This window comes from Telmatherina bonti, assembly GCF_933228915.1.
Source record: "Telmatherina bonti genome assembly, chromosome: 11".
In the NCBI taxonomy this organism is placed as follows: domain Eukaryota; kingdom Metazoa; phylum Chordata; class Actinopteri; order Atheriniformes; family Telmatherinidae; genus Telmatherina; species Telmatherina bonti.
Window position 1 is genome coordinate 37,637,625 of NC_136629.1, and position 18,295 is coordinate 37,655,919.

An 18,295-nucleotide genomic window follows, 5' to 3' on the forward strand; every position below is an offset into this window, starting at 1 on the left:
ACTTCTGCTTAAGGAAGAGTCTGGAAGACCTGCCTGAATTCCTCATGAGGAGAGCAGGCCTGAGAGAAAATACGGCGAAGTTGTGTCGCAGTTTGTTTACCTTCCTCCTTGTGGCACACTTACTAGCCTAATTTCAGACGACGCAGCTTCTCTGCACCCACCTGATGCTTCCTATGCAGGGCTGGAACAGATGGCAGGCTGGCTGGGGTGCTTGCCAGCTCTGCCTTGGTGTATTGTCAGACAGGCAGCTTTGTTGCAGAGCTCATCTTCAGGAGAGCTTAATAGAGTCCACATGAGGTACGTCGCGGCACACGCCCAGCATCTGATGCTAAACGGTTCCCTCCTACACCATCAGCTCACATCGAACCATGACTGGCCGTGAAGGAAGGTGATCTTAATGTAGGAGGTAATTACTTTTGCATCTGTACTGAGGATGAGTATATATCAGTATATCAGTGAGATGCATGTCGGTTTGGCTGCAGAAAACAGGTTGTGATGCATAAATCTGGAAACAGTGCCAGATATCTGTGAAGATCTTGTCTTTATGTGAAGTTTTTTCCCATCTCTAACTAACACCGATACCTTCTGCTGGCTAAAAACAGTCCTCACAAGGTTGACTTCTTTCTCCAGTTTTATATGAATGTATTTAATAAAAATTAATGCAGATTGAGAATTTATGTCTGAATCAGGCTGAATCAAGGCGGAAAGACTCCATCAGTTGGTGGGCGCTGGACCATTTCAGGCCGTCTGGTCCTCCTGGGAGTCAGGCAGGGCCTCTACATCTACCTTTGATATCTTGTAAAGCCTGTTGGGAACGTCTCCTGGATTTTCCCACCATTTATTGTGGAGTTTTATGCAGATATACTAAAAACGGTCCAATCTCACAATGAGGACGAATCCTGCACAACATTCCTGATCCAGATCCTGTTCCTGATCGAGATCACTCCCAACATTTAATGGAGAACAGACAAACGGACAGATAAACGTTGGCGAAAGGAAAACCTCCTCCACCGCCTTGGAAGTTATTCAAAGACCTGGATTCCCTAAATCCCCCAAACTTCCCTCTTACAACCATCATCGGGGTTATTTCTATACAAGCTGAAACTGTATTGGTTGTATTTTCATGTCAAGGAGGTGGATGAAGCATTCAGCCTGCTCTCTCCTCCACAACGATGCTGTTAGGGTCGAATCGGAAGGTGTGAACAAACTTCCTATTTGGTTGTTTTCACTAGATGTCTTGTTTAAAGGGGTGCTATGATGGTATTTGGAGTTTTCTGAGCTTTCTACAGTGTTCCAGTGTTGAATCCTCATCAGACATGTGAACGGCACTGTTTTTTATCACCTGAACGCATGTTTGAGTTTGACTTTGAGTTCCAGCACGCTCTCCGTTCAGTTTCCATAGCGACGAAAAACGTGTCGTTTTAGAGAGTTTCTTCTACTTGGAATTCCTTGTGACGTCCCGGGGGATAAGGTTGGGTGATTGGTTACCTTCTACTGGTTAACAAGGGCATGTACAAATACATCAGGCGGGTGGAAAACGTGGGATAAAGTTATTTCCAACGATGGCTGGTGAGTTTACCAAAGAGAGACATCCTGCTGCATTCGTTGCTGTGGGTTGCTGTTTTCCACTTCGTTTTCAGGCTCTGATTCAGGTTCCAACATGTAGGGCTGGATGCTATGTGTTGACATTGTAGTTTGTTTTTTTATTGAGTTCATATTAGCCTTATCCTTCTGTTTATGAGATGTTACAATGACGGTGAAAGCAGGTGCGGTGCGCGCTCCCGATGTAGTGCAGTGGCGGGAGGCGGGGCTTAATGCGGAAGAGTCTCAATCCACTCGTTTTGCCCGCAGGCTGATCTGACAGCCTACGGAGAGGGTCGGTCTGGAGTAAATAAAGCCATTTGTGACAATAACTCCATCAATCCCAGCCCTTCTGGGCTCAGAAATAAAAATAAATTAGCCCGAAATGCACAGAATAGTTCCACTTTAACTCTCTTTATTGTCTCAACAGCATCTCAGCCAACCTGCAACCTGTTAGTGACACTAAGTGGTCTTCTCAACAAAACTGACCCAAATATCTGCATCCTTATTTTGCTTAACTCTGCAAATAAACAATCAGCAAGAAAAACGCACCTCTTGCCAGAGATTTTTGTGTTTATTTGCAGATTTTTGTGTTCAGTTTTGCAGCCTGAACGGTCGAGTTTCCCCACACAGAGGGATCCTCTTTGCTGAACTTGTGTTGATAACGAACCAGCAGCTCCGGTTTTGTCTGGAACAAAGCCGGAGCTTTAATGGTTTTAATGGAGCAAATGAACCCTTGAAGTTGGTAATTATTGATCCTCCACTAAGAGTAATCAGTGATTTCTGTCTGCAGCCGGTGGTGAATGATCCTCATTAAAAAATAATAAATAATATCATTAAAAGTTATTTCCTACATTTGGGCTGCAATTTTGCCACATTCCAGCACAAGAAAACAAATGAGGCAGCAGTGAACCACACAGACGCACACCAAGAAATAAAGTTATAAACATATCATTCAGCACATCAACCTAAACTTCTAGAATCTGCTTTTGCATAACTTTCACTTAAAGTTATCATTCAAAGCCACAATTCCACTGAAGTTCGCAGGTTGTGAAGAAAGTAAAAACGATTCGATGATATTTAACGTACAAAGTGATAAAAGTTTACTTTCTTGCCAATATTGACTAATTTAGAATTTGATGCCTGCGACATACTCCAAAAAGCTGGGATGGGGCCTTAAACACCAGTTTGGATCATTTTACTGGTGAACAGATTCAATGGAAACAGGACTGGGATTAAAACGAAAGGCTGTCAAGGTTCAAAGTCAAGGTTCACCACTTTGTGAGCATCTGCATGAGCAAATAGTTTCAGAACAATGTTTCTCGGTGTACAACTGCAGGAATTTAGGAATATTTATCATCTATAATCCAAAATATCATGAAAAGATTCAGAGAATTTGGAGAAATGCTGCACATACGCAACAGTGAATGCCCGCTGTGCTAAAAGCCCACATCGTCTAAAAGACCTCAACATGGAGGAGCAAAGAGACAACGTCAGGCCACATCCTGCAGGAGTTCCAGCAGGGTGGCTTCGTAGTAGAAGAGTCGAGTTCTACGATGGCATGTCTGCAGTCCAGACCTGAGGATGTGCGGCGCTTTACGACGACAACGGAAGTTTTACATCAAGCTAGAACATGGAAGAACTACACCTACAGAGATGAACATTAAATACGTCATCTTTGTAGTAGCGATAGTCGGTTATCTGCTGTCAATCCTGCAGGCCTCCTTGCAGTCCTTCTCCTTCACCGTACCAGTCGGCGTGAAGGTCAGACTTGATGCATTTTACTTTTTTACCTCAGCATGATGCATAAAGTCGATACGATACAGAAACTGTTCTCAACGACTACATTCAAAGCAGAAACGTTTTATGTAACGTCATCAATCGTGTTTTTGTTTCATGTTGATATAAAAACATTAACACTGATGTTTTAGCAGATTTTTTATCTTTTCATGCTTTTGTGGCGGTAAATAGTCAAACCAGATGTTCATTTATTTCATTATTTCTTGGTTAAGGAGACAGAGGAGATGTTGTTACAGTTGTGTAACGTGGGATTTGGGGGTGTGTCCGAGTGTGTGTGAATGATCGTGTGTGTTCATATATTTGTCATCTTAATATATGTAAAGCGGTTTGCGTTGCTACACAGATGAAAAGTTCGATACGAATAAATTAGATGTGATTTGAACAAAACAGTTATTGAAGTAAAAGTAATGAATGTTTCCGTTTCCACACACTGATGTGATGATGTTCACTCAGGAAGTAAACTGGTTGTCTCTAAACTGGAAGGTCAAAGAGTCAATTTCCCAGATGACACGGTGAAGACTCGTAGAGGCCACGATACTTCAGCCCACGCTGTCCCGTGATGGGGCGCTTTAAATAAATGCTTCTGCTCAATGAATGTATTGACATATCTGTTGGCCTGAAGGTCTTTTCTGATAAACTGCAGATGGAGATTATATTTCTAACTAAATTATAATCATAATCTACATGAACATTCATGTGTTTTATTTATTTATTTATTTATTATTTATTTAATAACAAAAGTGAAAGACACTGATATTAAGTGTCTAATATTAAGAAGCTAAAAAAAAAAAAAAAAAAAAAAGTTCTTTTGCAGAAAAGACAAAAAGGAAGCAGGAGGATTATTCTGAAACAAGTTTATAACTTCATTTCTTCAGAGACAAATGCGTGGCTGACTGCTGCTCTGTATGTGTGGATATAATATATATTTATACACAAAAATAAACAAGTTTCAAAGATGTTTATGTATGGATATGTACCAGTATGAAACAGGGGGAAGGTGGGAAATGGAAAGAAAGAAACAGATGATAAAAGGTGAGTGGAGGTGGACGGTGGAGGGATTGTAAAGAAATATGTGGGAAAGGTTATGAAGGTCGAGAATAAGCAAAGAAGAACCTGCAATAGATGAGATGGAAAGAGAAAACAGGGAATATAAAGAAAAATGTTTTCCAAGGTGGAAACTGTCCAAGTAAAATGTTTCAGTTATGAAAAAAAGGAAAGAAAGATTGGAAACGGTCTGAAGGAAGTCCAAAGAAAACAGACATGGGGATGGGAGAGATGGAAACTGACCGGGAAATATTCCAAGAGAAGTGGGTTGAGAAAGAACTGGGTTAGTAAATATAAAGGAAGGAAAGAAGGAAGAAGGAAGGCAGTTGGACAGACAGACTAAACCTCCGGCAAGGTGTCCAGAGGTCACACTGACATATTCAGCACCACTGAAGCTAAAACAAATGACGGAACAAAGGCAAACAAGCTAAAACATCAGAAGGGAAATCTAACAGGACATAAATTTATTTCATCTCTAATCTGAGATTTTTAAACTTAACTGGTTTCCAGTCGGTCCCCAAACACAAATGATGTTCAGAATTTCTGCTAAACTCTTTGTTGACGGTGGTCGAGTCCAAATATCGTAATTAGATTGTAGTTATGAAGGGAGTGATGGGAAACAGCAGCAAGCGACCCGCAGCACTAAATGGTCTTTATAGACCCGACTTTGGACATTTTCAGAGCGATTTAAAAGACCAAAAGGAGCAAAACGAATGTTCATAAGAGTAGGACAGCTGGTAATCAGGCACAACTCTGCCATCCATGTTAAAAAGAACAACTTCACAAAGGAAATAAACATGTTTACAGCAGAAATAAACACGTTTACAACAGAAATAAACATGTTTACAGCAGGAATAAACATGTTTACAGCCTGGTACAAAAATCCATTCTAGGTTTAATAGGTCAGGTTTACCTTCATGACAACTGTGGGGGGAGTGAATTTTTTTTCTAACTCGCCCGTTTAAAAGTAATTTAATCTCGAAGTTCGGCATATTTAGGGGCGTGTCCTTTTGATTGACAGGTACCTCATCTCCCGCTTCAAGTCAGAAGAACGTAGAACAACCGCGGTTTTTAGCCGGTTAACAACATGACTTAGCTTTAGCCCGCTTACCTCCGTTAGCTGGTTAGCTCCTGTTATCTCCAGGTTAGCTCGGTTAGCTCTTAGCTACAGAAAGCTCGGAGTTCGCTCGATGTCAATCATCCACCATGACGCTCACAGCCCCCCTCTCAGCTCCACCTCTTTGTCCATATTTGTATTTTCCGGGCAAAACGACGTGCATGCCCCTACCAAGATGGTGATGGTAGGAACCGCCCACCGAGCTTCAATTCAGCTCTTCAGAAACCTACGGGTGACGTCACGGAGGCTCCGCCCATCTTTTTATACGGTCACTGGACTGTGTGACGGACGCGATGTGAGGAAGGCAAAGCACCTTTCATGGACGAGACAATTCAAATAAATTTACAAGAAACATTAAAGACCTCCTCCAAACCTTTTCGACTTTTATGACCTATTTTGATGGGACACCAGAATCCATTAGGCGCATTTCTGGAGCTTTTACTGGCGAGCGGCGTCCCGCTGCTGAAAAACTGCACGATGCAACTTTCTGAACCGGGAAGCGACATGACGTGACGTTTTGCTTCACGCTATAATAAGAAACAAATAATTAGCTGATTCAACAAAGAAACGCAAAAAGACTAAAAGAGAGAAAGAGACCAAACAAGAGTCATCGTAAGATCATCTTCTGCTGACTGGAGAGCTAACAGCTCAGGTAGGATGCAAGATGGAGGATGGATTAGCCCTCGATGGGGGGGTGCATAGCGGGAAAATGGTAAAAGTTCTGTATTGTGTCTTTGAAAGCAATTCAATTCAATTCAATTCAACTTTATTTATATAGCGTCAAATCACGGCAATGCCATCTCAAGACGCTTTACAGACAGAGGGGAAAACATAATGAAGGCCAATTCATAACAGCCTATATAAGGAAACCAACAGATTGAGTTGAGTCCAACTCAATCTCCCATCCTGAGCAAGCACACTGGCAACAGTGGGAAGGAAAAAACTCCCTTTTAACAGGAAGGAAACCTCCGGCAGAACCCGGCTCAGGACAGGCAGCCATCTGCCTCTGCTGTGTGGGGGGAAGAGGACAGAAAGACAACAGACAACAGGAACTGCTACTCCCGGCCAGGGAGACCTGCTGAGACAGGAGACATACATGTTAATGATGCAACACTGTTATGGGGGGGGGGGTAAAAGAAAGAGATAAAGAGAAAAAGAAAGAAGCTCAGTGTATCAGGAAATGTCCCTCAGCAGTCTAAACCTATAGCAGCATAACTAAGGGATGCTAACCATCCCTAGCTATAGGACTTATCAAAAAGATAAGTCTTCAGCCTAGTCTTAAAGGTGGGGAGGGTGTCTGCTTCCCTAACACTAACTGGGAGCTTATTCCATAAGAGAGGGGCCTGATAACCAAAGGCTCTGCCTCCTGCTCGGCTCTTTGAGACTCAAGGAACCACAAGTAAGCCTGCAGTCTGCGAACGAAGTACTCTACTTGGTATATAAGGAACAATGAGGTCTTTGATATATAGTGGTGCCTGGTTGTGGAGGGCTTTATATGTAAGGAGAAGGATTTTAAATTCTATTCTAGATTCAACAGGCAGCCAATGAAGAGAGGCTAAAACTGGAGAAATATGATCTCTCATGCTGGTTCTGGTCAGGACTCTGGCTGCAGAATTCTGGATCAGCTGAAGGCTTTTCAGGGCATATTTAGGACAGCCCAGTAATAGAGAGTTACAGTAATCTAGTCTCGAAGTAACAAAAGCGTGAACCAGTTTTTCTGCATCACTCCGAGACAGAATGTCCCTAATTTTGGCTATATTACGTAAATGAAAGAAGGCTGTTTTAGTAACCTGCTTAATATGTGGGCCAAAGGACAGGTCAGGGTCAAATATTACTCCAAGGTTTCTCACTGTAGCACTGGAAGCTAAAGTTATGCCATCCAGGTTCATTACAAAACCGGAAAATTTAGCTCTGAGTTTTTCAGATCCAACGAGAATTACTTCAGTCTTATCTGAGTTTAAGAGGAGAAAATTTCTAGACATCCAAGTCTTTATGTCTATGAGACAATTTTGTAGCCTATTGGGCTGATTTGTTTCATCTGGTTTAAAGGATAAGTATAGTTGAGTATCATCTGCATAACAATGAAAGTTTATTCCATGCTGTCTAATAATTTTGCCTAAAGGGAGCATATATAGCGTGAAGAGTACTGGTCCAAGTACAGAACCTTGAGGAACTCCATGACTTACTGTAGTTTGGGAGGAGGACTTGTCATTTACATGAACAAACTGAAGTCTATCAGATAAATATGATTTAAACCAGCTTAACGCTGTACCTGTAATTCCAATCACCTGTTCTAGTCTTTGTAACAGAATGTTATGATCGACTGTATCAAATGCAGCACTAAGATCAAGCAAGATAAGTACGGACACAAGTCCTTTGTCTGAGGCCATAAGAAGGTCATTAGTAACTTTCACCAATGCTGTCTCAGTACTATGATGAGCTCTAAATCCTGACTGAAACTCCTCGCATAAATTATTTCTGCTCAGGTGGGCATGTAGCTGAGCTGAAACAATTTTCTCCAGAATTTTGGACATAAACGGGAGGTTAGATATAGGTCTATAATTTGCTATCACCTCTGGATCCAGAGATTGCTTTTTAAGTAAAGGCTTGATTACAGCAGTTTTAAATGATTGTGGTACATATCCTGTCACTAAAGACATATTGATAAGATTTAGTAGTGATGTATTAATTAAAGGGAAAATGTCCTTAAAGAGGCTCGTTGGCAGAGGGTCTAAGATACAGGTGGATGGTTTAGATGAAGCTATTATTTTAGTTAATTCAGAGGGTTGGACAGGACAGAAACTATTTAGACACAAGTCAGATCCTGGTTCTAAGGATGCTTCAGAGACCACAACAGGCTCAACATTATAGGTAGAAGGAAGAGTATTGTGAATTTGATCTCTAATAGTGTCAATTTTATTCCTGAAAAAATACATGAAATCATCACAGCTAAGTGAGAAAGGAATACATGGCTCCACAGCGCTCCGGCTCCTAGTAAGCCTAGCTACAGTGCTGAAAAGAAACCGAGGGTTGTTTTTGTTTTCCTCTATCAATGATGAATAATAAGCTGTTCTTGCCATACGTAAGGCTTTTTTGTATACGCTTAAACTTTCTTTCCAGGTTAAGTGAGACTCCTCTAGTCCTGATGAACGCCATCTGTTTTCCAAACGCCTTGATGCCTGTTTTAGAGCTTGAAGCTGGGAATTAAACCAGGGAGCCTTCATAGTCTTACCTAATTTCTTCTTCTTTAGGGGAGCAACATTATCCAAGGTTGTACGCATTGAAGCTGTTATAGTATCAGCATGTTGATCAATCTGAGCAGGAGTAAGGCTTAAAGGGGGACTCTCGGTCATGCTAACACATGGTAGATGTGAAAAAATTGATTCAATTGATTGTTTAAATTTTGTAATATTATTGTCTGATAAACATCTACTATAGTAGAATTTATTTTTGGTCAGTGAGTAATCAAATAAAGTGAATTCAAAGGTTAATAAGAAGTGATCGGACAAGACAGGGTTTTGAGGAAATACTTTGAGCTTATCAGTCTCAATACCATATGTTAGAACAAGATCAAGAGTGTGACCATGAGAGTGAGTGGCTCCATTGACATTTTGTGAAAACCCAATTGAGTTTAGAATAGAGCTAAAGGAAATGTTTAAACTATCATTTTCAACGTCAACATGAATATTAAAATCACCTAGTACAATGACCTTATCAGTAGTCAGCACTAACTCAGACAGGAGATCAGAGAATTCGGTCAGAAACTCGGAGTAAGGTCCAGGTGGGCGATACACTAATGCTAAAAGGAGCGGTTTCTCTGAATTCCATTTTGGGTGAGATAAATTTAATGTCAGGAATTCAAAGGATTTATAGTTAGTTTTGTGCTTAGGATTAATTAAAAATTCTGACTTAAAAATAGCTGCAACACCTCCTCCTCTGCCTGTAGTTCTAGGAATGTGAAAGTTTAAATAGTTAGCTGGCGTAGCTTCATTAATACTAACATAATCCTCTTGCTGTAACCAGGTTTCCGTAAGACAGAATAAGTCAATATGGTGATCACCTATCAAGTCATTGACTAATAAAGACTTATTTGGGAGGGATCTAATATTCAGTAGGCCACACTTTATTGTCTTATTTTCAGATTTTATTAGATCCATTGTTTTTATTTTTATGAGGTTTTCACGATTAACCCCAGAAGTGTTTTTGTGTTGTTTAATTCTTACTGCTGGGAAGTTGTATAAGGTCGGAATGGGGTTTTGGGTGGGCGGCGGCAGGTGGGAAGCTGCAGAAAAGTGTGTAGGACTACAATTCTGCCTCCTGGTCCCAACCCTGAGTTGTCAATTTAGCTGGCTAATAAAAGAGTCCATATTGCTAGATAAGAGAGCGGCTCCATCCAACGTGGGATGGATGCCATCTCTCCTAATAAGACCAGGCTTTCCCCAAAAAGCGCTCCAATTATCTATAAAACCCGCGTTGTTATCGGGACACCACCTAGACAACCAGCGGTTGAAGGATGACATGCGGCTAAACATGTCATCGCTGATTAAATTTGGCAAGGGACCAGAGAAAACTACGGAGTCCGACATGCTCTTGGCAAAGTTACACACCGAAGCAACATTAATTTTAGTGACCTCCGATTGGCGTAACCGGGTGTCGTTACCGCCGACGTGAATTACAATCTTACGGTATTTACGTTTAGCCTTAGCCAGCAGTTTCAAATACGATTCGACGTCGCCCGCTCTGGCCCCAGGAATGCATTTGACTATGGTCCCCGGTGTCTCTAGAGCCACGTTTCTGACTATGGAACTACCTATAATCAGGGTTTCTGCCTCAGTGGGTGTGTCGCCGAGCGGGGAAAATCTGTTAGAAACGTGAACAGGTCGGTGGTGGCCAGTGGGTTTTGGTTTGGGGCTACGCTTCCGCCTGACCGTCGTCCAGCCCGCCTCGGCTCCCGGCTGCGCGGGAACTGCTGAGGGACGGCTCGGGATGGCTGCCCTGGCTAGTAGCTCCGCACTGGCTAATGGGGGCTTGCTGACTAACTGCTTCCCTAACTGAGTGCGGAGCTGGGCTTCTAACTCACAGAGCCTTGCCTCCAAGGCTGCCAAGCTGCTACACTTAATACACCTACCGTTATCACTAAAGGAGGCGGAGGAGTAGCTAAACATCAGACACACCGAGCAAGAAAAGGCAGGGGACCGGGGTGTGGGAAGAGAGCTAGCAGCCATGCTAAAACAGAGTGCTTGAGCTGTTTAAGTCAGTAAACAGAAAGCCAAAGATCCCAAAAATAAATGCAATATATAGAACAGTGGTTTGGGAAGATATTGTGCGCTAAAGTGAGTTGTTGGTTAACAATAGATAGAAGTTAGAAAGAAGTTAAAGGAGCCAACGGCTCGTAGCAATCCGCAGTGACACACGCTAGGGAAACAGGAAATGACACAATACGTTACCGCAACGTCAGCGCGTCCAGACGAAGAAGGTGAAAAAGTACAGAGCCTTTACAGTCTGGATGAAACTAGACGGTCCAAGTGGTAAACACAACTGTGCTCAAACCATTACAGATGGTGTAAAAAAAAGCATAAAATACAACACAAATAGCAGAATCACAATAAGGAAGGAGTAGTCAGGGGTGTTGCACCGGTGGGGGAGAAAGGTGTTCCTTAGCATTTTGCACAACTGTCGCTGCTCCAGGAGCGACTGAGTGTGATCAGCTGTTCGGCATTTCTTTCGCAGTTAGCAGCTCATTTGTTTGTTTGTTCTGCGGAGGAGGAAACCAGCAAGATGTTGAGGCAATAAAAGTAACCTGTTTCAGTCAGATGTGCTACGTATGACATCGGCGGCACAAGAACCAAGCCAAGTCCATACCTATAACTCAAGGGTCTCCAAAGTCAGACCTGTCCTGCAGGTCTTCCATGTATCCCTGCTCCAGCACACCTGGCTTCTACTAAATATATCCAACTAAAACGGGACATTTATAGAATTGGATTTCAGAGAAAAATGGTGATTAAAATGTTCTAATTTACTGATTCGGGAGGGAAGCGTCATTCCGTGCACCCAGCAGCAGACGGAGGTTCCGGCTTCTGCAGCGTTTGGAGGTTAAAGGCAGAATGTAAAGCAACGAACGGGAACAGACACCGACAGCCACCTTCAGAGTGGCAGTCCGTGCACGATGAAGGCTGTCACTGGAAATGCACTGGAGGCCGTAACAAAGCAATTTATAGGTAGATTAAGTTTCAGCCATAAAAGTGATTATTCGCTCAGAGCCGTAGCTGCAGTGAAAGACTCTGTGTTCAGCGCCGCTTTATTAAAGCATTACAGTCTGTTAGCTGTCGCACGCTGAACTAATTGTGTCCTGTTAGGAATGCATTAACCCTGATGTATGGCAGCGTGCACGTGTGGATGTGCATGACTGGTTTCCACCAGCGTAGTTTTAGTGCCACCGTTCTGAGCCATAAAAATGTTTCTTCTTTGCTTTTGCACATCTGGTTCAGACAAAGATTTCTGTCTTCGCCTCGTTACCATTCTGCATGTTTTTATTTTTAAACAGCAAAACTTTACATTAGAAATGCAGATACTTTCCTCCAGTTATCACTTTTTAATGCTACAATTAGAAATAATTGTTTAAAAATCCATCCTTATTTTTATGATTGTTTTTGTTCAGCCGCAGTGTCACTGATTTGGTGTTTTATTTTAAAAGCAAATTGCAACACAAACACCATAAAGCAGATGCATGTATCCATACTTTGTAGTAGAAATGTCTACATAACAGATTAAATATGAGTAGCATACACACACACACACACACACACACACACACACACACACACACACACACACACCTTGGCCCCTTTACAACAAGGAAACAATTAATCTCCTATTAGCCAGGCCAAGCAGCACCAGGTGTTCAATTAGCTACGTGTGTGTGCGTGTTGGTGGGGTGCTCTCGATGGAAATTAGGTTGATTCATTGGCACATCAAGGCGAGGGTGGGTGGCACATTGCAAACGTGTGTGTGGGGGGGGGGGGGGGGGGGGGGTGTCGGGGGGGGGGGCAAAGGGAAAGAGAGAAGGACTGCGGGTCTCTGTATGCTAATTGGGCTGAAATGGACTCATTGACGTACCGTGGCAGGAGAGGCGCCTCCGCTGTGCGTCTGTGTGACAGTTAAAAGAGACAAAATGGATTCAGGCGCTGGTCCGACTGCAGCCAGGCGTGGACGTGCACGCCGGCAGAGGCAGACAGATGGACCGCTGCAGCTGCTGCATGTGGTGAGCATGTCTACATGTTCGCCTCCCATCTGGAAACTTTTGTGAGATTTAACTCGTGGCGGCGTTAGCTTAGCTCGGCGTGTCGGAGGAGGTGAGATTACACATAACTTCTATCCTGTAGGTTGATGATGAGGTGATGAAGAGGTGTTCCACACAGCCTGAAAACAGCACGCACCTTATGAAAACAGGTTAATTAAAGGATGAATCTTAAAACAACGTCCTCCTGTGATTGTCTGAAACTACCGTTTCATTAACATTTAACACAGACATCTGGGTAAAAAGTCACCTCGCCGTTAACATGAAGAGGAAATGCCTTCCACACCTGGACGTCTGACGCCCATCCTGCCACGCCAAACTACCTGTAAGCTTTTAATTCCTCTGACATTGACGACGTGATGGTAAACGTGGTTGTAAGCTGATTGAGCCGCAACATCGCCGTCAGGTGGCAGTTTGTAAACTGAGAGTTTGGAAAGTTATGCGGGATTTTTTGCTGAAACTTCCAGCAGAATAATGCACCAGGTACATGGATTTTATATAAAAGATGGGCGGAGCCTCAGCGGTTCCTACCATCACCATCTTGGCAACGTCACGCGCGTCATCTCTCCTGGGAAATACAAAAATAGCCAAAGAGGTGGAGCTGGCTGTGAGCGTCATGGTGGATGATTGACATGTAGCGAACTCCGACCTGCCTGTAGCTAAGAGCTAACTGCGCCAACCTGGAGCTAACAAGCGCTAACAGGAGCTAACCAGTAAATGGGCTAAAGCTAAGCCAGGACACCCTGTTTAGATCATCTGTAGCTGGTTTCTTGATCATACCTGTTAGTTCACTGCAGCTGATAAACCTGCAGCAGCCGCGTGACGCCATCATGTCAGTATGGAGGAATGTGACAGAAGACTGTTGAATGTTCTGTAGTTCTGAATGCATGCGTGTGTTTTCAGATAGTGTGGACTGACGTATCTTACTACTGCAGAAATTAAACAGACGGTAATCCACAGCGGTATCTTGACCTGTAATTTAATAATCTGGGTTCACAGGTATAGAGTAGCCAGACATAACACGCCTGTCATGTTTTTAAATGGTTTAGATTTTCCAATGAACTTCCTCAACCCGGGGCTTGCAAACACCGCAGTCATGCCCACAGAAAACACCCACACGGTGCGCATTAATGACTCACCGTAGACGTCATGTGGTTCTCATTCAGCGCCGGGTAATGAAGTTATCTGGGGCCAGAGCGGGGCCGTGTTACAGGAACCGTGTGGAAAGAGTGGACCACGAAAAAAAAACAGTGACCTGACAGAAAGCATGAGGGTTAAATCTCCCCTTTCACGTCAGAGAAACAAATCAGGAGTTTTTCTTTTAAGAGACAAAAGTAAAGATAAAACAAAGAAATATGGAACATGTTTTTCCTTTTCAGTTATCACTGGGCAAAAAAAAAAAGGGAAAAAAAAGTATTTTCAGGTTAAAATGTTCTCTCAGTTGTGTGAACAGATTGGTGACAATCCGTGCGTTTCCATGGGAGTTTTAATTCCTGTTTAATTCAGAATAAAAGTTAATTCCACTTTAAACTGATGAAAAAGGACAATGTAAACACTTAACTCCTAATGCTAATTTCTATTGGGAATTAAAGTTAATCCCGATGTAAGTTATTCGTATTTTAATTCTGATCTATTTAATCCCTCCGTCATGTAAACCTTCATTCCGCTCTAAGTTAATTCCGGTCGTTCTGAGCATGCTCGTTACCTTGTCCTGTCCCGATGACGCGCGTTGTTTTACCTCCCGTGTTCGGTGGTCTGTCTTTCTTCTCCTTCTCAGCTGCTGCAGAAAGTGAAGTAGTGTGCTGGTGTTGAGCTGATACTTCACATTTATAATATAACGGTGAAACTGGAACTTATGTAGTTTTTACAAGTTACGACTGAAAAGACGAGAAGCAGGGAGTCAACTTTGTTTAATTCCGGTATACGTCAAATGTCACGTGCACCCTCTGTCCAATCAGAACCCTTCCCAACCCGCCGCTCTAAAGAGGCGTTAGGTGTTTCATGTAAACCTTCATTCAGAATTATTTTCATCTAAACTCGTAAAAGAATACGTTTAATTCCGAAATAAAAACATAACCGTACCCAATGTCCAGTTTCCTGCTGCTCATCGCAGTGGCAGAAAAACCGACCTAAACGCCATTTAAATGCCGCTCTCTAACTGCTGCCTCAGTCTGCCCAATCCTGTTTATGTCACATGTATGTTGTTTTATCTGATCCTGGATGGGTTGTACTGGAATTACTCTGCTGAGCCGGGATGCTGGCTCAATGACAAATAAAGCTGATTCTGATTCAAAGTCCTCAGAAAGCAGCCGGAGTTTCTAATTCTTCTGGTCATTTCTGCATCTACAGCCGTCCTCTTCCACTGTACAAGCTCTCCAAAACCAAGGCTGAAGCGTTCTACGGCTCCTTTCAGCGAGCCGCTTCTGGAAGTCTTCATTCCTCACAGGCTTACAAAGAGGGAAGATTGAACTTCTAAATGCAGCCGACTCAGTGTGCAGATGGTGAAAGAACAATATTCCACTTACTCCATATGTCAGCGTTAACAGCTTGAGATGAAAAGGCTTGTTGAACTCTTACTCTCCTTAGAAAAGTCTAACAGCCGGAAACGGATGTTTCTTCTGCACTAATTCCATGTCAGTCTTGGGTTTACTGGAATTAAATGACTGCCATTAAAATCTGCTGCTACCTGCTGATTTCTTGAACCACCTTGATGACTCGGCCACAGCAGAAGAAGGATTTATTAGCCTCTCTTGTGTTAAAGTTTATAGAAACCTTTTTAGAAAAAAAATAAAGGTTTTACTTTAAATTTAATCTTGTAAAAACATTTATATATTAAAAACAAGGAGGAACACTGCAGCCAAACCACAAGACTCAAAGGAAAGATGGTTTATATGTTGAAGGTTTTGAAGCTGGTGGACGACAATCTAACCAGACGGAAAGGAAAATCCCTCCCAACAAGAGCATACCTTTCCCCTCCTTGTACTCTCTCTGTCTTAACTCCACTGGGATCAGCAGGTCAGATAAAGTAGCTGGGATGTCCTGTCACATTCTGCACCTTTACCCATCCATCCACCCAGACCAATTTCCTGTAATCTGCCGGCCCTCGTGGGATTGGACACTTCCCTCCATCTGACAACAACCTTTCTCCCAACAGCTACTTACTATCTCTGTGGCCCCAGCAGCACCGTCCTCCTCCTTCACCTTCCTCTTTGCAGCTGTAAGCTGTGATCTCCTGTCAGCTCCCATCATGCAGGTCAGCTAGAAGACACGAGGAGAAGAATGCTGCTGAAAGCACAGCGAAAAGAGTCGCACCGTAAATCTGTTCATGTGGCTGCGCGCTTGATATAAGCGTTGCAATATTTTTTTCAACACTGACGGGTTTTCTGCTGCAGACTGTGTCCAAAAACCAAAATGTCAGAACTAATGTCCTCTGTTGCCGTTTGCTTCAGGTTATCTCTGTCTACAAAGCATGGATGTGTGTTTGCAGCAGAACTGTCCCACGACAGCACAAGGCGTTTCACCACTAGGGGGCCTCGCATCTGCAACAACACGGCTTTATTTGCATTTTCTTAAATAGAGTCAGAAGGCTAGTATCCAATTTTGTCTGTAATTTGTTACTTGCAGTGCAATAAATATGTTCTGTATAGTTGAATGATATGATTGAAAAGTGTCGTAAACTGCTTGTTTAAAGACATTACATAACTTTCTGACCTTAAAACTCTGCATTCCGGACGTGTTCGATGACACAGAGACATCTATCATGTGTATTTCTAGAGCCGTTGCTGCCCAGCAGCGTCCCGAGGCTGAAAAACCGACAGGATACAACTTTTACATCCAGGATGCGACGTGACGTCTCGCTTCTTGGCATAATAAGGCTGTTTTAAACACACAATGTCGCTGATTCAGCAGAGAAATGCAAGAAGATTAAAAGCAAGAAAAAAACAAGAGTCAAAGTAAGATGGTCTTCTGCTGGCTGGAGAGAGCTAACAGGTCAGGTAGGATGCAGGATGGAGGCTGGATTCGCCGTCGATGGCGGGCGCTGATGGGGACATGGCAGAAGTTCTGTAGTTTCTCTTTCAGATGTCAAGATAGCAAAATAGAGCTGCTACCCCAAAAAGGTGAAAATGGACGAGCGTCAGACCAGTGACTGAAAATACGACATGCTGGAGCTTGAATCATGACGGGCAGCAGAAGAAGAGCATCGAGCATCTCGGGGTTCGGTAGAAAACCAAAGCCCCCAGAACTGGACTAATTTCTGCTGGTAAGATCAGAACTTTGAGAAGCTGAAGGTCTCTGGAGATGTTTGTAGGACACCCTGACCCCCCCTCAGCGAGGGGGTGCAACCTTGTATCGGACAGCATCCATCCCGTCCTTACGGCAGTACGCAGTTTAACCCGAAGAGCTGCTTTTATGTCCAGAAATCTGCATCCACCATATCTTTGTACAGAAAAGCTGATTTATAATTGGGTAGAAAGTAGAACTGCTTCATACAGGGGCTACCTGCATGATGAATGATGCAATCATGCAAAAATAATGCAAACAGCAACATATCTTAGACCAGTACCTTGTCTGGTTTGTAGGCGACTTCAGACGGTTGGTCTGTGGAAAAGAATTCACCTCTCAGGAAGGATAAAGTCTTAAAGTCTAAAGTCTGATTTCTAGAATTTCACACCAAGAGGACAAATTAGCCAAGAAGAGCATTAAGCATGCCAAAAACATCGAACAGTAGGTGAAAGTTTATGTTAAACTTAATAGTTAATGGGAAATAAAACATACAATAATCCAAAAAAATGACCTTTTTTCCCCTTTATGTGCATTCGCAGTGTGGAAAACAGACACATCACAACTGTCAAAGTAGACCTAAACCCTTCTATACTGTCTCACCCAGCATAAAATTATCCTTATATCAAATGTGTAATAATAGCCAAGACATCATGACTAATTATCCGCTCATTAGCCTCCGCTTCACAACACATTATTAAAGAGATACCATCTTAATCGTACACAGAAATCATGACGAACATAAAACAGATAAGAGAGAAAAGGCTTGAAGTGTGGAAGAGACAGATGGAAGGAAAGGACAGCATCAAGCAGAGATGAAAGCCAGAAGGAAGGCTGAGAAACAGGAAGTAACGTTTTACAGACTGGACTTCTGAGGTTTACAAGCAGCTTTAAGACGACTTTCAGGACTTTAAAAGCCTGTTTGATGGTTTGGTAGAATTCCTGTGGGGTTAAAAGCCACTTAAAGAATATAGAAGTCACACCTCTGCAAAAGGCAGGAACAGAAGCTTAATAATGGGACAAGTATAGTTCTCCTATTTTTTTCTAGCTCAGAAATTTTTTCCATGCAGCGATGCAGAATAAACGAAGCTCCGTCCTCATTATAAACTGCTTTAACACTGTCTCAGAGCTGTTGGAACAATCAGAGAACATGCACCGTTATATATATACATACA